The following is a 26,726-nucleotide window of genomic DNA, read 5'->3' on the forward strand; positions in this document are numbered from 1 at the left end:
CTATAATACTGCCCCCATGTACAAGAATATAACTACTATAATACTGCCCCCATATACAAGAATATAACTACTATAATACTGCCCCTATGTACAAGAATATAACTACTATAATACTGCTCCTATGTACAAGAATATAACTACTATAATACTGCTCCTATGTACAGGAATATAACTGCTATAATACTGCTCCCTATGTACAAGAATATAACTGCTATAATACTGCTCCCTATGTACAAGAATATAACTACTATAATACTGCTCCTATGTACAAGAATATAACTAATATAATACTACTCCTATGTACAAGAATATAACTACTATAATACTGCTCCTATGTACAATAATATAACTACTATAATACTACTCCTATGTACAAGAATATAACTACTATAATACTGCCCCCTATGTACAAGAATATAACTACTATAAAACTGCCCCCATGTACAAGAATATAACTACTATAATACTGCCCCCTATGTACAAGAATATAACTACTATAATACTGCTCCTATGTACAAGAATATAACTACTATAATACTGCCCCCATGTACAAGAATATATCTACTATAATACTGCTCCTATGTACAAGAATATAACTACTATAATACTGCCCCTATGTACAAGAATATAACTACTATAACACTGCCCCCTATGTGCAAGAATATAACTACTATAATACTGCCCCCTATGTGCAAGAATATAACTACTATAATACTGCCCCCATGTACAAGAATATAACTACTATAATACTGCCCCCATGTACAAGAATATAACTACTATAATACTGCCCCCATGTACAAGAATATAACTACTATAATAATGCCCCCATGTACAAGAATATAACTACTATAATACTGCCCCCTATGTACAAGAATATAACTACTATAATACTGCCCCCATGTACAAGAATATAACTACTATAATACTGCCCCCTATGTACAAGAATATAACTACTATAATACTGCTCCTATGTACAAGAATATAACTACTATAATACTGCCCCCATGTACAAGAATATAACTACTATAATACTGCCCCTACGTACAAGAATATAACTACTATAATACTGCTCCTATGTACAAGCATATAACTACTATAATACTGCTCCTATGTACAAGAATATAACTACTATAATACTGCTCCCTATGTACAAGAATATAACTACTATAATACTGCCCCCTATGTACAAGAATATAACTACTATAATACTGCCCCTATGTACAAGAATATAACTACTATAATACTGCCCCCTATGTACAAGAATATAACTACTATAATACTGCTCCAATGTACAAGAATATAACTACTATAATACTGCCCCTATGTACAAGAATATAACTACAATAACACTGCTCCAATGTACAGGAATATAACTACTATAATACTGCCCCCTATGTACAAGAATATAACTACTATAATTCTGCCCCTATGTACAAGAATATAACTACTATAACACTGCTCCGATGTACAGGAATATAACTACTATAATACTGCCCCCATGTACAAGAATATAACTACTATAATACTGCCCCCATATACAAGAATACAACTACTATAATACTGCCCCTATGTACAAGAATATAACTACTATAATACTGCTCCTATGTACAAGAATATAACTACTATAACACTGCTCCTATGTACAGGAATATACCTGCTATAATACTGCTCCCTATGTACAAGAATATAACTGCTATAATACTGCTCCCTATGTACAAGAATATAACTACTATAATACTGCTCCTATGTACAAGAATATAACTAATATAATACTGCCCCCTATGTACAAGAATATAACTACTATAATACTGCCCCCATGTACAAGAATATAACTACTATAATACTGCCCCCTATGTACAAGAATATAACTACTATAATACTGCTCCTATGTACAAGAATATAACTAATATAATACTACTCCTATGTACAAGAATATAACTACTATAATACTGCTCCTATGTACAAGAATATAACTACTATAATACTACTCCTATGTACAAGAATATAACTACTATAATACTGCCCCCTATGTACAAGAATATAACTACTATAATACTGCCCCCATGTACAAGAATATAACTACTATAATACTGCCCCCTATGTACAAGAATATAACTACTATAATACTGCTCCTATGTACAAGAATATAACTACTATAATACTGCCCCCATGTACAAGAATATATCTACTATAATACTGCGCCCTATGTACAAGAATATAACTACTATAATACTGCCCCCTATGTACAAGAATATAACTACTATAATACTGCTCCAATGTACAAGAATATAACTACTATAATACTGCCCCTATGTACAAGAATATAACTACAATAACACTGCTCCAATGTACAGGAATATAACTACTATAATACTGCCCCCTATGTACAAGAATATAACTACTATAATTCTGCCCCTATGTACAAGAATATAACTACTATAACACTGCTCCGATGTACAGGAATATAACTACTATAATACTGCCCCCATGTACAAGAATATAACTACTATAATACTGCCCCCATATACAAGAATACAACTACTATAATACTGCCCCTATGTACAAGAATATAACTACTATAATACTGCTCCTATGTACAAGAATATAACTACTATAACACTGCTCCTATGTACAGGAATATACCTGCTATAATACTGCTCCCTATGTACAAGAATATAACTGCTATAATACTGCTCCCTATGTACAAGAATATAACTACTATAATACTGCTCCTATGTACAAGAATATAACTAATATAATACTGCCCCCTATGTACAAGAATATAACTACTATAATACTGCCCCCATGTACAAGAATATAACTACTATAATACTGCCCCCTATGTACAAGAATATAACTACTATAATACTGCTCCTATGTACAAGAATATAACTAATATAATACTACTCCTATGTACAAGAATATAACTACTATAATACTGCTCCTATGTACAAGAATATAACTACTATAATACTACTCCTATGTACAAGAATATAACTACTATAATACTGCCCCCTATGTACAAGAATATAACTACTATAATACTGCCCCCATGTACAAGAATATAACTACTATAATACTGCCCCCTATGTACAAGAATATAACTACTATAATACTGCTCCTATGTACAAGAATATAACTACTATAATACTGCCCCCATGTACAAGAATATATCTACTATAATACTGCGCCCTATGTACAAGAATATAACTACTATAATACTGCCCCCTATGTGCAAGAATATAACTACTATAATACTGCTCCTATGTACAAGAATATAACTACTATAATACTGCCCCTATGCACAAGAATATAACTACTATAACACTGCCCCCTATGTGCAAGAATATAACTACTATAATACTGCCCCCTATGTGCAAGAATATAACTACTATAATACTGCCCCCATGTACAAGAATATAACTACTATAATACTGCCTCCATGTACAAGAATATAACTACTATAATAATGCCCCCATGTACAAGAATATAACTACTATAATACTGCCCCCTATGTACAAGAATATATCTACTATAATACTGCCCCCATGTACAAGAATATAACTACTATAATACTGCCCCCTATGTACAAGAATATAACTACTATAATACTGCTCCTATGTACAAGAATATAACTACTATAATACTGCCCCCTATGTGCAAGAATATAACTACTATAATACTGCCCCCATGTACAAGAATATAACTACTATAATACTGCCCCTACGTACAAGAATATAACTACTATAATACTGCTCCTATGTACAAGAATATAACTACTATAATACTGCTCCTATGTACAAGAATATAACTACTATAATACTGCTCCCTATGTACAAGAATATAACTACTATAATACTGCCCCCTATGTACAAGAATATAACTACTATAATACTGCCCCTATGTACAAGAATATAACTACAATAATACTGCCCCCTATGTACAAGAATATAACTACTATAATACTGCTCCAATGTACAAGAATATAACTACTATAATACTGCCCCTATGTACAAGAATATAACTACTATAACACTGCTCCAATGTACAGGAATATAACTAATATAATACTGCCCCTATGTACAAGAATATAACTACTATAATTCTGCCCCTATGTACAAGAATATAACTACTATAACACTGCTCCGATGTACAGGAATATAACTACTATAATACTGCCCCCATGTACAAGAATATAACTACTATAATACTGCCCCCATATACAAGAATATAACTACTATAATACTGCCCCTATGTACAAGAATATAACTACTATAATACTGCTCCTATGTACAAGAATATAACTACTATAATACTGCTCCTATGTACAGGAATATAACTGCTATAATACTGCTCCCTATGTACCAGAATATAACTGCTATAATACTGCTCCCTATGTACAAGAATATAACTACTATAATACTGCTCCTATGTACAAGAATATAACTAATATAATACTGCCCCCTATGTACAAGAATATAACTACTATAATACTGCCCCCATGTACAAGAATAACTACTATAATACTGCCCCCTATGTACAAGAATATAACTACTATAATACTGCTCCTATGTACAAGAATATAACTAATATAATACTACTCCTATGTACAAGAATATAACTACTATAACACTGCTCCTATGTTCAATAATATAACTACTATAATACTACTCCTATGTACAAGAATATAACTACTATAATACTGCCCCCTATGTACAAGAATATAACTACTATAATACTGCCCCCATGTACAAGAATATAACTACTATAATACTGCCCCCTATGTACAAGAATATAACTACTATAATAGTGCTCCTATGTACAAGAATATAACTACTATAATACTGCCCCCATGTACAAGAATATATCTACTATAATACTGCTCCTATGTACAAGAATATAACTACTATAATACTGCCCCTATGTACAAGAATATAACTACTATAACACTGCCCCCTATGTGCAAGAATATAACTACTATAATACTGCCCCCTATGTGCAAGAATATAACTACTATAATACTGCCCCCATGTACAAGAATATAACTACTATAATACTGCCCCCATGTACAAGAATATAACTACTATAATACTGCCCCCATGTACAAGAATATAACTACTATAATAATGCCCCCATGTACAAGAATATAACTACTATAATACTGCCCCCTATGTACAAGAATATAACTACTATAATACTGCCCCCATGTACAAGAATATAACTACTATAATACTGCCCCCTATGTACAAGAATATAACTACTATAATACTGCTCCTATGTACAAGAATATAACTACTATAATACTGCCCCCTATGTGCAAGAATATAACTACTATAATACTGCCCCCATGTACAAGAATATAACTACTATAATACTGCCCCTACGTACAAGAATATAACTACTATAATACTGCTCCTATGTACAAGAATATAACTACTATAATACTGCTCCTATGTACAAGAATATAACTACTATAATACTGCTCCCTATGTACAAGAATATAACTACTATAATACTGCCCCCTATGTACAAGAATATAACTACTATAATACTGCCCCTATGTACAAGAATATAACTACTATAATACTGCCCCCTATGTACAAGAATATAACTACTATAATACTGCTCCAATGTACAAGAATATAACTACTATAATACTGCCCCTATGTACAAGAATATAACTACAATAACACTGCTCCAATGTACAGGAATATAACTACTATAATACTGCCCCCTATGTACAAGAATATAACTACTATAATTCTGCCCCTATGTACAAGAATATAACTACTATAACACTGCTTCGATGTACAGGAATATAACTACTATAATACTGCCCCTATGTACAAGAATATAACTACTATAATACTGCCCCCATATACAAGAATATAACTACTATAATACTGCCCCTATGTACAAGAATATAACTACTATAATACTGCTCCTATGTACAGGAATATAACTGCTATAATACTGCTCCCTATGTACAAGAATATAACTGCTATAATACTGCTCCCTATGTACAAGAATATAACTACTATAATACTGCTCCTATGTACAAGAATATAACTAATATAATACTGCCCCCTATGTACAAGAATATAACTACTATAATACTGCCCCCATGTACAAGAATATAACTACTATAATACTGCCCCCTATGTACAAGAATATAACTACTATAATACTGCTCCTATGTACAAGAATATAACTAATATAATACTACTCCTATGTACAAGAATATAACTACTATAATACTGCTCCTATGTACAATAATATAACTACTATAATACTACTCCTATGTACAAGAATATAACTACTATAATACTGCCCCCTATGTACAAGAATATAACTACTATAATACTGCCCCCATGTACAAGAATATAACTACTATAATACTGCCCCCTATGTACAAGAATATAACTACTATAATACTGCTCCTATGTACAAGAATATAACTACTATAATACTGCCCCCATGTACAAGAATATATCTACTATAATACTGCGCCCTATGTACAAGAATATAACTACTATAATACTGCCCCCTATGTGCAAGAATATAACTACTATAATACTGCTCCTATGTACAAGAATATAACTACTATAATACTGCCCCTATGCACAAGAATATAACTACTATAACACTGCCCCCTATGTGCAAGAATATAACTACTATAATACTGCCCCCTATGTGCAAGAATATAACTACTATAATACTGCCCCCATGTACAAGAATATAACTACTATAATACTGCCCCCATGTACAAGAATATAACTACTATAATAATGCCCCCATGTACAAGAATATAACTACTATAATACTGCCCCCTATGTACAAGAATATCACTACTATAATACTGCCCCCATGTACAAGAATATAACTACTATAATACTGCCCCCTATGTACAAGAATATAACTACTATAATACTGCTCCTATGTACAAGAATATAACTACTATAATACTGCCCCCTATGTGCAAGAATATAACTACTATAATACTGCCCCCTATGTACAAGAATATAACTACTATAATACTGCTCCTATGTACAAGAATATAACTAATATAATACTACTCCTATGTACAAGAATATAACTACTATAATACTGCTCCTATGTACAATAATATAACTACTATAATACTACTCCTATGTACAAGAATATAACTACTATAATACTGCCCCCTATGTACAAGAATATAACTACTATAATACTGCCCCCATGTACAAGAATATAACTACTATAATACTGCCCCCTATGTACAAGAATATAACTACTATAATACTGCTCCTATGTACAAGAATATAACTACTATAATACTGCCCCCATGTACAAGAATATATCTACTATAATACTGCGCCCTATGTACAAGAATATAACTACTATAATACTGCCCCCTATGTGCAAGAATATAACTACTATAATACTGCTCCTATGTACAAGAATATAACTACTATAATACTGCCCCTATGCACAAGAATATAACTACTATAACACTGCCCCCTATGTGCAAGAATATAACTACTATAATACTGCCCCCTATGTGCAAGAATATAACTACTATAATACTGCCCCCATGTACAAGAATATAACTACTATAATACTGCCCCCATGTACAAGAATATAACTACTATAATAATGCCCCCATGTACAAGAATATAACTACTATAATACTGCCCCCTATGTACAAGAATATCACTACTATAATACTGCCCCCATGTACAAGAATATAACTACTATAATACTGCCCCCTATGTACAAGAATATAACTACTATAATACTGCTCCTATGTACAAGAATATAACTACTATAATACTGCCCCCTATGTGCAAGAATATAACTACTATAATACTGCCCCCTATGTACAAGAATATAACTACTATAATACTGCTCCAATGTACAAGAATATAACTACTATAATACTGCCCCTATGTACAAGAATATAACTACTATAACACTGCTCCAATGTACAGGAATATAACTACTATAATACTGCCCCTATGTACAAGAATATAACTACTATAATTCTGCCCCTATGTACAAGAATATAACTACTATAACACTGCTCCGATGTACAGGAATATAACTACTATAATACTGCCCCCATGTACAAGAATATAACTACTATAATACTGCCCCCATATACAAGAATATAACTACTATAATACTGCTCCTATGTACAAGAATATAACTACTATAAGACTGCTCCTATGTACAAGAATATAACTACTATAATACTGCTCCTATGTACAGGAATATAACTGCTATAATACTGCTCCCTATGTACAAGAATATAACTGCTATAATACTGCTCCCTATGTACAAGAATATAACTACTATAATACTGCTCCTATGTACAAGAATATAACTAATATAATACTGCCCCCTATGTACAAGAATATAACTTCTATAATACTGCCCCCATGTACAAGAATATAACTACTATAATACTGCCCCCTATGGACAAGAATATAACTACTATAATACTGCTCCTATGTACAAGAATATAACTAATATAATACTACTCCTATGTACAAGAATATAACTACTATAATACTGCTCCTATGTACAATAATATAACTACTATAATACTACTCCTATGTACAAGAATATAACTACTATAATACTGCCCCTTATGTACAAGAATATGACTACTATAATACTGCCCTCATGTACAAGAATATAACTACTATAATACTGCCCCCTATGTACAAGTATATAACTACTATAATACTGCTCCTATGTACAAGAATATAACTACTATAATACTGCCCCCTATGTACAAGAATATAACTACTATAATACTGCCCCTATGTACAAGAATATAACTACTATAATACTGCCCCTATGTTCAAGAATATAACTACTATAATACTGCCCCCTATGTACAAGAATATAACTACTATAATACTGCACTCCTGTGTACAAGAATAAAACTACTATAATACTGCCCTCCTGTGTACAAGAATAAAACTACTATAATACTGCCCTCTATGTACAAGAATATAACTACTATAATACTGCCCTCTATGTACAAGAATATAACTACTATAATACTGCTCCTATGTACCAGAATATAACTACTATAATACTGCCCCCATGTACAAGAATATATCTACTATAATACTGCTCCTATGTACCAGAATATAACTACTATAATACTACCCCCATGTACAAGAATATATCTACTATAATACTGTCCCCTATGTACAGGAATATAACTACTATAATACTGCCCCTATGTACAAGAATATAACTACTATAATACTGCTCCAATGTACAAGAATATAACTACTATAATACTGCCCCTATGTACAAGAATATAACTACTATAACACTGCTCCAATGTACAGGAATATAACTACTATAATACTGCCCCTATGTACAAGAATATAACTACTATAATTCTGCCCCTATGTACAAGAATATAACTACTATAACACTGCTACGATGTACAGGAATATAACTACTATAATACTGCCCCCATGTACAAGAATATAACTACTATAATACTGCCCCCATATACAAGAATATAACTACTATAATACTACTCCTATGTACAAGAATATAACTACTATAATACTGCCCCCTATGTACAAGAATATGACTACTATAATACTGCCCCCATGTACAAGAATATAACTACTATAATAATGCCCCCATGTACAAGAATATAACTACTATAATACTGCCCCCTATGTACAAGAATATCACTACTATAATACTGCCCCCATGTACAAGAATATAACTACTATAATACTGCCCCCTATGTACAAGAATATAACTACTATAATACTGCTCCTATGTACAAGAATATAACTACTATAATACTGCCCCCTATGTGCAAGAATATAACTACTATAATACTGCCCCCTATGTACAAGAATATAACTACTATAATACTGCTCCAATGTACAAGAATATAACTACTATAATACTGCCCCTATGTACAAGAATATAACTACTATAACACTGCTCCAATGTACAGGAATATAACTACTATAATACTGCCCCTATGTACAAGAATATAACTACTATAATTCTGCCCCTATGTACAAGAATATAACTACTATAACACTGCTCCGATGTACAGGAATATAACTACTATAATACTGCCCCCATGTACAAGAATATAACTACTATAATACTGCCCCCATATACAAGAATATAACTACTATAATACTGCTCCTATGTACAAGAATATAACTACTATAAGACTGCTCCTATGTACAAGAATATAACTACTATAATACTGCTCCTATGTACAGGAATATAACTGCTATAATACTGCTCCCTATGTACAAGAATATAACTGCTATAATACTGCTCCCTATGTACAAGAATATAACTACTATAATACTGCTCCTATGTACAAGAATATAACTAATATAATACTGCCCCCTATGTACAAGAATATAACTTCTATAATACTGCCCCCATGTACAAGAATATAACTACTATAATACTGCCCCCTATGGACAAGAATATAACTACTATAATACTGCTCCTATGTACAAGAATATAACTAATATAATACTACTCCTATGTACAAGAATATAACTACTATAATACTGCTCCTATGTACAATAATATAACTACTATAATACTACTCCTATGTACAAGAATATAACTACTATAATACTGCCCCTTATGTACAAGAATATGACTACTATAATACTGCCCTCATGTACAAGAATATAACTACTATAATACTGCCCCCTATGTACAAGTATATAACTACTATAATACTGCTCCTATGTACAAGAATATAACTACTATAATACTGCCCCCTATGTACAAGAATATAACTACTATAATACTGCCCCTATGTACAAGAATATAACTACTATAATACTGCCCCTATGTTCAAGAATATAACTACTATAATACTGCCCCCTATGTACAAGAATATAACTACTATAATACTGCACTCCTGTGTACAAGAATAAAACTACTATAATACTGCCCTCCTGTGTACAAGAATAAAACTACTATAATACTGCCCTCTATGTACAAGAATATAACTACTATAATACTGCCCTCTATGTACAAGAATATAACTACTATAATACTGCTCCTATGTACCAGAATATAACTACTATAATACTGCCCCCATGTACAAGAATATATCTACTATAATACTGCTCCTATGTACCAGAATATAACTACTATAATACTACCCCCATGTACAAGAATATATCTACTATAATACTGTCCCCTATGTACAGGAATATAACTACTATAATACTGCCCCTATGTACAAGAATATAACTACTATAATACTGCTCCAATGTACAAGAATATAACTACTATAATACTGCCCCTATGTACAAGAATATAACTACTATAACACTGCTCCAATGTACAGGAATATAACTACTATAATACTGCCCCTATGTACAAGAATATAACTACTATAATTCTGCCCCTATGTACAAGAATATAACTACTATAACACTGCTACGATGTACAGGAATATAACTACTATAATACTGCCCCCATGTACAAGAATATAACTACTATAATACTGCCCCCATATACAAGAATATAACTACTATAATACTGCTCCTATGTACAAGAATATAACTACTATAAGACTGCTCCTATGTACAAGAATATAACTACTATAATACTGCTCCTATGTACAGGAATATAACTGCTATAATACTGCTCCCTATGTACAAGAATATAACTGCTTTAATACTGCTCCCTATGTACAAGAATATAACTACTATAATACTGCTCCTATGTACAAGAATATAACTAATATAATACTGCCCCCTATGTACAAGAATATAACTACTATAATACTGCCCCCATGTACAAGAATATAACTACTATAATACTGCCCCCTATGGACAAGAATATAACTACTATAATACTGCTCCTATGTACAAGAATATAACTAATATAATACTACTCCTATGTACAAGAATATAACTACTATAATACTGCTCCTATGTACAATAATATAACTACTATAATACTACTCCTATGTACAAGAATATAACTACTATAATACTGCCCCCTATGTACAAGAATATGACTACTATAATACTGCCCCCATGTACAAGAATATAACTACTATAATACTGCCCCCTATGTACAAGTATATAACTACTATAATACTGCTCCTATGTACAAGAATATAACTACTATAATACTGCCCCCTATGTACAAGAATATAACTACTATAATACTGCCCCTATGTACAAGAATATAACTACTATAATACTGCCCCTATGTACAAGAATATAACTACTATAATACTGCCCCCTATGTACAAGAATATAACTACTATAATACTGCCCTCCTGTGTACAAGAATAAAACTACTATAATACTGCCCTCCTGTGTACAAGAATAAAACTACTATAATACTGCCCTCTATGTACAAGAATATAACTACTATAATACTGCCCTCTATGTACAAGAATATAACTACTATAATACTGCTCCTATGTACCAGAATATAACTACTATAATACTGCCCCCATGTACAAGAATATATCTACTATAATACTGCTCCTATGTACCAGAATATAACTACTATAATACTGCCCCCATGTACAAGAATATATCTACTATAATACTGCCCCCTATGTACAGGAATATAACTACTATAATACTGCCCCTATGTACAAGAATATAACTACTATAATACTGCTCCTATGTACAAGAATATAACTACTATAATACTGCCCCTATGTACAAGAATATAACTACTATAATACTGCCCCCTATGTACAAGAATATAACTACTATAATACTGCCCCGCATGTACAAGAATATATCTACTATAATACTGCCCCCTATGTACAGGAATATACAGTTATATGAAAACGTTTGGGCACCCCTATTAATCTTAAGCTTAATGTTTTTTAAAAATTGGTGTTTTTGCAGCAGCTATTTCAGTTTGATATATGTAATAACTGTTGGACACAGTAATGTTTCTGCCTTGAAATTAGGTTTATTGTACTAACAGAAAATGTGCAATCTGCATTCAAACAAAATTTGACAGGTGCATAAGTATGGGCACCTCACCAGAAAAGTGACATTAATATTTAGAAGATCCTCCTATTGCAAAAATAACAGCCTCTAGTCGCTTCCTGTAGCTTTTAATGATTTCCTGGATCCTGGATGAAGGTGTTTTTGACCATTCCTCTTTACAAAACAATTCCAGTTCAGTTAAGTTTGATGGTCGTCGAGCATGGACAGCCCTCTTCAAATGATCCCACAGATGTTCAATGATATTCAGGTCTGGGGACTGGGATGGCCATTCCAGAACATTGTAATTGTTCCTCTGCATGAATGCCTGAGTAGATTTGGAGCGGTGTTTTGGATCATTGTCTTGCTGAAAGATCCATCCCCTGCGTAACTTCAACTTTGTCACTGATTCTTCAACATTATTGTCAAGAATCTGCTGATACTGAGTGGAATCCATGCGTCCCTCAACTTTAACAAGATTCCCGGTGCCGGCATTGGCCACACAGCCCCAAAGCATGATGGAACCGCCACCAAATTTTACTGTGGGTAGCAAGTGTTTTTCTTGGAATGCTGTGTTTTTTTGCCGCCATGCATAACGCCTTTTTGTATGACCAAACAACTCAATCTTGGTTTCATCAGTCCACAGGACTTTCTTCCAAAAAGAAATTGGCTTCTCCAAATGTGCTTTTGCATACCTCAGCCGACTCTGTTTGTGGCGTGCTTGCAGAAACGGCTTCTTTCGCATCACTCTCCCATACAGCTTCTCCTTGTGCAAAGTGCGTTGTATAGTTGACCGATGCACAGTGACACCATCTGCAGCAAGTTGATGCTGCAGCTCTCTGGAGGTGGTCTGAGGATTGTCCTTGACTGATCTTACCATTCTTCTCCTCTGCCTTTCTGATGTTTTTCTTGGCCTGCCACTTCTGGCCTTAACAAGAACTGTCCCTGTGTTCTTCCATTTCCTTACTATGTTCCTCACAGTGGAAACTGACAGGTTAAATCTCTGAGACAGCTTTTTCTATCCTTCCCCTGAACAGCTATGTTGAATAATCTTTGTTTTCAGATCATTTGACAGTTGTTTTGAGGAGCCCATGATGCCACTCTTCAGAGGAGATTCAAACAGGAGAACAACTTGCAAGTGGCCACTTTAAGTAGCTTTTCTCATGATTGCATACACCTGGCTATGAAGTTCAAAGCTCAATGAGGTTACAAAACCAAAAAAAGTGCTTTAGTACGTCAGTAAAAAGTAGGTAGGAGTATTTAAAACAATAAAATGATAAGGGTGCTCATACTTATGCACCTGTCAAATTTTGTTTGAATGCAGATTGCACATTTTCTGTTAGTACAATAAACCTCATTTCAAGGCAGAAACATTACTGTGTCCAACAGTTATTACATATATCAAACTGAAATAGCTGTTGCAAAAACACCAATTTTTAAAAAACATTAAGCTTAAGATTAATAGGGGTGCCCAAACTTTTTCATATAACTGTAACTACTATAATACTGCCCCCCTGTGTACAAGAATATAACTACTATAATACTGCCCTCTATGTACAAGAATATGACTACTATAATACTGCCCCCTATGTACAAGAATATAACTACTATAATACTGCCCCCTATGTACAAGAATATAACTACTATAATACTGCCCTCCTGTGTACAAGAATAAAACTACAATACTGCTCCTATGTACAAGAATATAACTACTATAATACTGCTCCTATGTACAAGAATATAACTACTATAATACTGCTCCTATGTACAAGAATATCACTACTATAATACTGCTCCTATGTTCAAGAATATAACTACTATAATACTGCTCCTATGTACAAGAATATAACTACTATAATACTGCCCCTATGTACAAGAAGATAACTACTATAATACTGCTCCCTATGTACAAGTATATAACTACTATAATACTGCTCCTATGTACAAGAATATAACTACTATAATACTGCCCCCCTGTGTACAAGAATATAACTACTATAATACTGCCCTCTATGTACAAGAATATAACTACTATAATACTGCCCCCTATGTACAAGAATATAACTACTATAATACTGCCCTCCTGTGTACAAGAATAAAACTACTATAATACTGCCCTCTATGTACAAGAATATAACTACTATAATACTGCTCCTATGTACAAGAATATAACTACTATAATACTGCCTACTATGTACAAGAATATAACTACTATAATACTGCCCTCTATGCACAAGAATATAGCTACTATAATACTGCCCCTATGTACAAGAATATAACTACTATAATACTGCTTCCTATGTACAGGAATATAACTACTATAATACTGCTCCTATGTACAAGAATATAACTAGTATAATACTGTTCCTATGTACAAGAATATAACTACTATAATACTGCCCCTATGTACAGGAATATAACTACTATAATACTGCCCCTACGTACAAGAATATAACTACTATAATACTGCCCACTATGTACAAGAATATAACTACTATAATACTGCCCACTATGTACAAGAATATAACTACTATAATACTGCCCGCTATGTACAACAATATAACTACTATAATACTGCCCCCTATGTACAAGAATATAACTACTATAATACTGCCCCTATATTCCAGAATATAACTACTTTAATACTGCCCCTATATACAAGAATATAACTACTATAATACTGCCCCTATGTGCAAGAATATAACTACTATAATACTGCTCCTATGTGCAAGAATATAACTATTATAATACTGCTCCTATGTACAAGAATATAACTACTATAATACTGCTCCTATGTACAAGAATATAACTAATATAATACTGCCCCTATGTACAAGAATATAACTACTATAATACTACTCCTATGTACAAGAATATAACTACTATAATACTGCTCCTATGTACAGGAATATAACTACTATAATACTGCCCCCTATGTACAAGAATATAACTACTATAATACTGCTCCTATGTACAAGAATATAACTACTATAATACTGCCCCTATGTACAAGAATATAACTAGTATAATACTGTTCCTATGTACAAGAATATAACTACTATAATACTGCCCCTATGTACAAGAATATAACTACTATAATACTGCCCCTATGTACAAGAATATAACTACTATAATACTGCTCCCTATGTACAAGAATATAACTACTATAATACTGCCCCCTATGTACAAGAATATAACTACTATAATACTGCTCCTATGTACAAGAATATAACTACTATAATACTGCCCCCTATGTACAAGAATATAACTACTATAATACTACCCCCTATGTACAAGAATATAGCTACTATAATACTGCCCCCTATCTACAAGAATATAACTACTATAATACTGCCCCCAATGTACAAGAATATAACTACTATAATACTGCCCCTATATTCCAGAATATAACTACTATAATACTGCTCCTATGTACAAGAATATAACTACTATAATACTGCCCCTATATACAAGAATATAACTACTATAATACTGCCCCTATGAGCAAGAATATAACTACTATAATACTGCTCCTATGTACAAGAATATAACTACTATAATACTGCTCCTATGTACAAGAATATAACTACTATAATACTGCCCCTATGTACAAGAGTATAACTAGTATAATACTGTTCCTATGTACAAGAATATAACTACTATAATACTGCCCCTATGTACAAGAATATAACTACTATAATACTGCCCCTATGTACAAGAATATAACTACTATAATACTGCTCCCTATGTACAAGAATATAACTACTATAATACTGCCCCCTATGTACAAGAATATAACTACTATAATACTGCTCCTATGTACAAGAATATAACTACTATAATACTGCCCCCTATCTACAAGAATATAACTACTATAATACTGCCCCTATGTACAAGAATATAGCTACTATAATACTGCCCCCTATCTACAAGAATATAACTACTATAATACTGCCCCCAATGTACAAGAATATAACTACTATAATACTGCCCCTATGTACAAGAATATAACTACTATAATACTGCCCCTATGTACAAGAATATAACTACTATAATACTGCTCCTATGTACAAGAATATAACTACTATAATACTGCCCCCTATGTACAAGAATATAACTACTATAATACTGCTCCTATGTACAAGAATATAACTACTATAATACTGCTCCCTATGCACAAGAATATAACTACTATAATACTGCTCCCTATGCACAAGAATATAACTACTATAATACTGCTCCTATGTACAAGAATATAACTACTATAATACTGCTCCTATGTACAAGAATATAACTACTATAATACTGCTCCTATGTACAAGAATATAACTACTATAATACTGCCCCTATGTACAAGAATTTAACTACTATAATACTGCTCCCTATGTACAAGAATATAACTAATATAATACTGCTCCTATGTACAAGAATATAACTACTATAATACTACTCCTATGTACAAGAATATAACTACTATAATACTGCTCCTATGTACAGGAATATAACTACTATAATACTGCCCCCTATGTACAAGAATATAACTACTATAATACTGCTCCTATGTACAAGAATATAACTACTATAATACTGCCCCCTATGTACAAGAATATAACTACTATAATACTACCCCCTATGTACAAGAATATAGCTACTATAATACTGCCCCCTATCTACAAGAATATAACTACTATAATACTGCCCCCAATGTACAAGAATATAACTACTATAATACTGCCCCTATATTCCAGAATATAACTACTATAATACTGCTCCTATGTGCAAGAATATAACTACTATAATACTGCCCCTATATACAAGAATATAACTACTATAATACTGCCCCTATGAGCAAGAATATAACTACTATAATACTGCTCCTATGTACAAGAATATAACTACTATAATACTGCTCCTATGTACAAGAATATAACTACTATAATACTGCCCCTATGTACAAGAGTATAACTAGTATAATACTGTTCCTATGTACAAGAATATAACTACTATAATACTGCCCCTATGTACAAGAATATAACTACTATAATACTGCCCCTATGTACAAGAATATAACTACTATAATACTGCTCCCTATGTACAAGAATATAACTACTATAATACTGCCCCCTATGTACAAGAATATAACTACTATAATACTGCTCCTATGTACAAGAATATAACTACTATAATACTGCCCCCTATCTACAAGAATATAACTACTATAATACTGCCCCCTATGTACAAGAATATAGCTACTATAATACTGCCCCCTATCTACAAGAATATAACTACTATAATACTGCCCCCAATGTACAAGAATATAACTACTATAATACTGCCCCCTATGGACAAGAATATAACTACTATAATACTGCTCCTATGTACAAGAATATAACTAATATAATACTACTCCTATGTACAAGAATATAACTACTATAATACTGCTCCTATGTACAATAATATAACTACTATAATACTACTCCTATGTACAAGAATATAACTACTATAATACTGCCCCTTATGTACAAGAATATGACTACTATAATACTGCCCTCATGTACAAGAATATAACTACTATAATACTGCCCCCTATGTACAAGTATATAACTACTATAATACTGCTCCTATGTACAAGAATATAACTACTATAATACTGCCCCCTATGTACAAGAATATAACTACTATAATACTGCCCCTATGTACAAGAATATAACTACTATAATACTGCCCCTATGTTCAAGAATATAACTACTATAATACTGCCCCCTATGTACAAGAATATAACTACTATAATACTGCACTCCTGTGTACAAGAATAAAACTACTATAATACTGCCCTCCTGTGTACAAGAATAAAACTACTATAATACTGCCCTCTATGTACAAGAATATAACTACTATAATACTGCCCTCTATGTACAAGAATATAACTACTATAATACTGCTCCTATGTACCAGAATATAACTACTATAATACTGCCCCCATGTACAAGAATATATCTACTATAATACTGCTCCTATGTACCAGAATATAACTACTATAATACTACCCCCATGTACAAGAATATATCTACTATAATACTGTCCCCTATGTACAGGAATATAACTACTATAATACTGCCCCTATGTACAAGAATATAACTACTATAATACTGCTCCAATGTACAAGAATATAACTACTATAATACTGCCCCTATGTACAAGAATATAACTACTATAACACTGCTCCAATGTACAGGAATATAACTACTATAATACTGCCCCTATGTACAAGAATATAACTACTATAATTCTGCCCCTATGTACAAGAATATAACTACTATAACACTGCTACGATGTACAGGAATATAACTACTATAATACTGCCCCCATGTACAAGAATATAACTACTATAATACTGCCCCCATATACAAGAATATAACTACTATAATACTGCTCCTATGTACAAGAATATAACTACTATAAGACTGCTCCTATGTACAAGAATATAACTACTATAATACTGCTCCTATGTACAGGAATATAACTGCTATAATACTGCTCCCTATGTACAAGAATATAACTGCTTTAATACTGCTCCCTATGTACAAGAATATAACTACTATAATACTGCTCCTATGTACAAGAATATAACTAATATAATACTGCCCCCTATGTACAAGAATATAACTACTATAATACTGCCCCCATGTACAAGAATATAACTACTATAATACTGCCCCCTATGGACAAGAATATAACTACTATAATACTGCTCCTATGTACAAGAATATAACTAATATAATACTACTCCTATGTACAAGAATATAACTACTATAATACTGCTCCTATGTACAATAATATAACTACTATAATACTACTCCTATGTACAAGAATATAACTACTATAATACTGCCCCCTATGTACAAGAATATGACTACTATAATACTGCCCCCATGTACAAGAATATAACTACTATAATACTGCCCCCTATGTACAAGTATATAACTACTATAATACTGCTCCTATGTACAAGAATATAACTACTATAATACTGCCCCCTATGTACAAGAATATAACTACTATAATACTGCCCCTATGTACAAGAATATAACTACTATAATACTGCCCCTATGTACAAGAATATAACTACTATAATACTGCCCCCTATGTACAAGAATATAACTACTATAATACTGCCCTCCTGTGTACAAGAATAAAACTACTATAATACTGCCCTCCTGTGTACAAGAATAAAACTACTATAATACTGCCCTCTATGTACAAGAATATAACTACTATAATACTGCCCTCTATGTACAAGAATATAACTACTATAATACTGCTCCTATGTACCAGAATATAACTACTATAATACTGCCCCCATGTACAAGAATATATCTACTATAATACTGCTCCTATGTACCAGAATATAACTACTATAATACTGCCCCCATGTACAAGAATATATCTACTATAATACTGCCCCCTATGTACAGGAATATAACTACTATAATACTGCCCCTATGTACAAGAATATAACTACTATAATACTGCTCCTATGTACAAGAATATAACTACTATAATACTGCCCCTATGTACAAGAATATAACTACTATAATACTGCCCCCTATGTACAAGAATATAACTACTATAATACTGCCCCGCATGTACAAGAATATATCTACTATAATACTGCCCCCTATGTACAGGAATATACAGTTATATGAAAACGTTTGGGCACCCCTATTAATCTTAAGCTTAATGTTTTTTAAAAATTGGTGTTTTTGCAGCAGCTATTTCAGTTTGATATATGTAATAACTGTTGGACACAGTAATGTTTCTGCCTTGAAATTAGGTTTATTGTACTAACAGAAAATGTGCAATCTGCATTCAAACAAAATTTGACAGGTGCATAAGTATGGGCACCTCACCAGAAAAGTGACATTAATATTTAGAAGATCCTCCTATTGCAAAAATAACAGCCTCTAGTCGCTTCCTGTAGCTTTTAATGATTTCCTGGATCCTGGATGAAGGTGTTTTTGACCATTCCTCTTTACAAAACAATTCCAGTTCAGTTAAGTTTGATGGTCGTCGAGCATGGACAGCCCTCTTCAAATGATCCCACAGATGTTCAATGATATTCAGGTCTGGGGACTGGGATGGCCATTCCAGAACATTGTAATTGTTCCTCTGCATGAATTCCTGAGTAGATTTGGAGCGGTGTTTTGGATCATTGTCTTGCTGAAAGATCCATCCCCTGCGTAACTTCAACTTTGTCACTGATTCTTCAACATTATTGTCAAGAATCTGCTGATACTGAGTGGAATCCATGCGTCCCTCAACTTTAACAAGATTCCCGGTGCCGGCATTGGCCACACAGCCCCAAAGCATGATGGAACCGCCACCAAATTTTACTGTGGGTAGCAAGTGTTTTTCTTGGAATGCTGTGTTTTTTTGCCGCCATGCATAACGCCTTTTTGTATGACCAAACAACTCAATCTTGGTTTCATCAGTCCACAGGACTTTCTTCCAAAAAGAAATTGGCTTCTCCAAATGTGCTTTTGCATACCTCAGCCGACTCTGTTTGTGGCGTGCTTGCAGAAACGGCTTCTTTCGCATCACTCTCCCATACAGCTTCTCCTTGTGCAAAGTGCGTTGTATAGTTGACCGATGCACAGTGACACCATCTGCAGCAAGTTGATGCTGCAGCTCTCTGGAGGTGGTCTGAGGATTGTCCTTGACTGATCTTACCATTCTTCTCCTCTGCCTTTCTGATGTTTTTCTTGGCCTGCCACTTCTGGCCTTAACAAGAACTGTCCCTGTGTTCTTCCATTTCCTTACTATGTTCCTCACAGTGGAAACTGACAGGTTAAATCTCTGAGACAGCTTTTTCTATCCTTCCCCTGAACAGCTATGTTGAATAATCTTTGTTTTCAGATCATTTGACAGTTGTTTTGAGGAGCCCATGATGCCACTCTTCAGAGGAGATTCAAACAGGAGAACAACTTGCAAGTGGCCACTTTAAGTAGCTTTTCTCATGATTGCATACACCTGGCTATGAAGTTCAAAGCTCAATGAGGTTACAAAACCAAAAAAAGTGCTTTAGTACGTCAGTAAAAAGTAGGTAGGAGTATTTAAAACAATAAAATGATAAGGGTGCTCATACTTATGCACCTGTCAAATTTTGTTTGAATGCAGATTGCACATTTTCTGTTAGTACAATAAACCTCATTTCAAGGCAGAAACATTACTGTGTCCAACAGTTATTACATATATCAAACTGAAATAGCTGTTGCAAAAACACCAATTTTTAAAAAACATTAAGCTTAAGATTAATAGGGGTGCCCAAACTTTTTCATATAACTGTAACTACTATAATACTGCCCCCCTGTGTACAAGAATATAACTACTATAATACTGCCCTCTATGTACAAGAATATGACTACTATAATACTGCCCCCTATGTACAAGAATATAACTACTATAATACTGCCCCCTATGTACAAGAATATAACTACTATAATACTGCCCTCCTGTGTACAAGAATAAAACTACAATACTGCTCCTATGTACAAGAATATAACTACTATAATACTGCTCCTATGTACAAGAATATAACTACTATAATACTGCTCCTATGTACAAGAATATCACTACTATAATACTGCTCCTATGTTCAAGAATATAACTACTATAATACTGCTCCTATGTACAAGAATATAACTACTATAATACTGCCCCTATGTACAAGAAGATAACTACTATAATACTGCTCCCTATGTACAAGTATATAACTACTATAATACTGCTCCTATGTACAAGAATATAACTACTATAATACTGCCCCCCTGTGTACAAGAATATAACTACTATAATACTGCCCTCTATGTACAAGAATATAACTACTATAATACTGCCCCCTATGTACAAGAATATAACTACTATAATACTGCCCTCCTGTGTACAAGAATAAAACTACTATAATACTGCCCTCTATGTACAAGAATATAACTACTATAATACTGCTCCTATGTACAAGAATATAACTACTATAATACTGCCTACTATGTACAAGAATATAACTACTATAATACTGCCCTCTATGCACAAGAATATAGCTACTATAATACTGCCCCTATGTACAAGAATATAACTACTATAATACTGCTTCCTATGTACAGGAATATAACTACTATAATACTGCTCCTATGTACAAGAATATAACTAGTATAATACTGTTCCTATGTACAAGAATATAACTACTATAATACTGCCCCTATGTACAGGAATATAACTACTATAATACTGCCCCTACGTACAAGAATATAACTACTATAATACTGCCCACTATGTACAAGAATATAACTACTATAATACTGCCCACTATGTACAAGAATATAACTACTATAATACTGCCCGCTATGTACAACAATATAACTACTATAATACTGCCCCCTATGTACAAGAATATAACTACTATAATACTGCCCCTATATTCCAGAATATAACTACTTTAATACTGCCCCTATATACAAGAATATAACTACTATAATACTGCCCCTATGTGCAAGAATATAACTACTATAATACTGCTCCTATGTGCAAGAATATAACTATTATAATACTGCTCCTATGTACAAGAATATAACTACTATAATACTGCTCCTATGTACAAGAATATAACTAATATAATACTGCCCCTATGTACAAGAATATAACTACTATAATACTACTCCTATGTACAAGAATATAACTACTATAATACTGCTCCTATGTACAGGAATATAACTACTATAATACTGCCCCCTATGTACAAGAATATAACTACTATAATACTGCTCCTATGTACAAGAATATAACTACTATAATACTGCCCCTATGTACAAGAATATAACTAGTATAATACTGTTCCTATGTACAAGAATATAACTACTATAATACTGCCCCTATGTACAAGAATATAACTACTATAATACTGCCCCTATGTACAAGAATATAACTACTATAATACTGCTCCCTATGTACAAGAATATAACTACTATAATACTGCCCCCTATGTACAAGAATATAACTACTATAATACTGCTCCTATGTACAAGAATATAACTACTATAATACTGCCCCCTATGTACAAGAATATAACTACTATAATACTACCCCCTATGTACAAGAATATAGCTACTATAATACTGCCCCCTATCTACAAGAATATAACTACTATAATACTGCCCCCAATGTACAAGAATATAACTACTATAATACTGCCCCTATATTCCAGAATATAACTACTATAATACTGCTCCTATGTACAAGAATATAACTACTATAATACTGCCCCTATATACAAGAATATAACTACTATAATACTGCCCCTATGAGCAAGAATATAACTACTATAATACTGCTCCTATGTACAAGAATATAACTACTATAATACTGCTCCTATGTACAAGAATATAACTACTATAATACTGCCCCTATGTACAAGAGTATAACTAGTATAATACTGTTCCTATGTACAAGAATATAACTACTATAATACTGCCCCTATGTACAAGAATATAACTACTATAATACTGCCCCTATGTACAAGAATATAACTACTATAATACTGCTCCCTATGTACAAGAATATAACTACTATAATACTGCCCCCTATGTACAAGAATATAACTACTATAATACTGCTCCTATGTACAAGAATATAACTACTATAATACTGCCCCCTATCTACAAGAATATAACTACTATAATACTGCCCCTATGTACAAGAATATAGCTACTATAATACTGCCCCCTATCTACAAGAATATAACTACTATAATACTGCCCCCAATGTACAAGAATATAACTACTATAATACTGCCCCTATGTACAAGAATATAACTACTATAATACTGCCCCTATGTACAAGAATATAACTACTATAATACTGCTCCTATGTACAAGAATATAACTACTATAATACTGCCCCCTATGTACAAGAATATAACTACTATAATACTGCTCCTATGTACAAGAATATAACTACTATAATACTGCTCCCTATGCACAAGAATATAACTACTATAATACTGCTCCCTATGCACAAGAATATAACTACTATAATACTGCTCCTATGTACAAGAATATAACTACTATAATACTGCTCCTATGTACAAGAATATAACTACTATAATACTGCTCCTATGTACAAGAATATAACTACTATAATACTGCCCCTATGTACAAGAATTTAACTACTATAATACTGCTCCCTATGTACAAGAATATAACTAATATAATACTGCTCCTATGTACAAGAATATAACTACTATAATACTACTCCTATGTACAAGAATATAACTACTATAATACTGCTCCTATGTAGAGGAATATAACTACTATAATACTGCCCCCTATGTACAAGAATATAACTACTATAATACTGCTCCTATGTACAAGAATATAACTACTATAATACTGCCCCCTATGTACAAGAATATAACTACTATAATACTACCCCCTATGTACAAGAATATAGCTACTATAATACTGCCCCCTATCTACAAGAATATAACTACTATAATACTGCCCCCAATGTACAAGAATATAACTACTATAATACTGCCCCTATATTCCAGAATATAACTACTATAATACTGCTCCTATGTGCAAGAATATAACTACTATAATACTGCCCCTATATACAAGAATATAACTACTATAATACTGCCCCTATGAGCAAGAATATAACTACTATAATACTGCTCCTATGTACAAGAATATAACTACTATAATACTGCTCCTATGTACAAGAATATAACTACTATAATACTGCCCCTATGTACAAGAGTATAACTAGTATAATACTGTTCCTATGTACAAGAATATAACTACTATAATACTGCCCCTATGTACAAGAATATAACTACTATAATACTGCCCCTATGTACAAGAATATAACTACTATAATACTGCTCCCTATGTACAAGAATATAACTACTATAATACTGCCCCCTATGTACAAGAATATAACTACTATAATACTGCTCCTATGTACAAGAATATAACTACTATAATACTGCCCCCTATCTACAAGAATATAACTACTATAATACTGCCCCCTATGTACAAGAATATAGCTACTATAATACTGCCCCCTATCTACAAGAATATAACTACTATAATACTGCCCCCAATGTACAAGAATATAACTACTATAATACTGCCCCTATGTACAAGAATATAACTACTATAATACTGCCCCTATGTACAAGAATATAACTACTATAATACTGCTCCTATGTACAAGAATATAACTACTATAATACTGCCCCCTATGTACAAGAATATAACTACTATAATACTGCTCCTATGTACAAGAATATAACTACTATAATACTGCTCCCTATGCACAAGAATATAACTACTATAATACTGCTCCCTATGCACAAGAATATAACTACTATAATACTGCTCCTATGTACAAGAATATAACTACTATAATACTGCTCCTATGTACAAGAATATAACTACTATAGTACTGCTCCTATGTACAAGAATATAACTACTATAATACTGCCCCTATGTACAAGAATATAACTACTATAATACTGCTCCCTATGTACAAGAATATAACTAATATAATACTGCTCCTATGTACAAGAATATAACTACTATAATACTACTCCTATGTACAAGAATATAACTACTATAATACTGCTCCTATGTACAAGAATATAACTATTCTTATACTGAAGAGAAACAAGCAAGTTTGGTT

At 32.7% G+C, this 26,726-nt stretch overlaps 1 protein-coding gene across 2 annotated transcripts in view; it reads right to left on the bottom strand.

Moving 5' to 3' along the window:
- PLCG2 (phospholipase C gamma 2) overlaps positions 1–26,726 on the bottom strand; it is a 214,117-nt gene that overhangs the window by 43,241 nt on the left and 144,150 nt on the right. The gene's annotated exons all lie outside the window — the stretch shown is intronic.

The sequence above is a fragment of the Phyllobates terribilis genome, unplaced genomic scaffold (assembly GCF_046119375.1).
Source record: "Phyllobates terribilis strain yellow unplaced genomic scaffold, ASM4611937v1 Scaffold_14__1_contigs__length_39327217, whole genome shotgun sequence".
NCBI lineage: Eukaryota > Metazoa > Chordata > Amphibia > Anura > Dendrobatidae > Phyllobates > Phyllobates terribilis.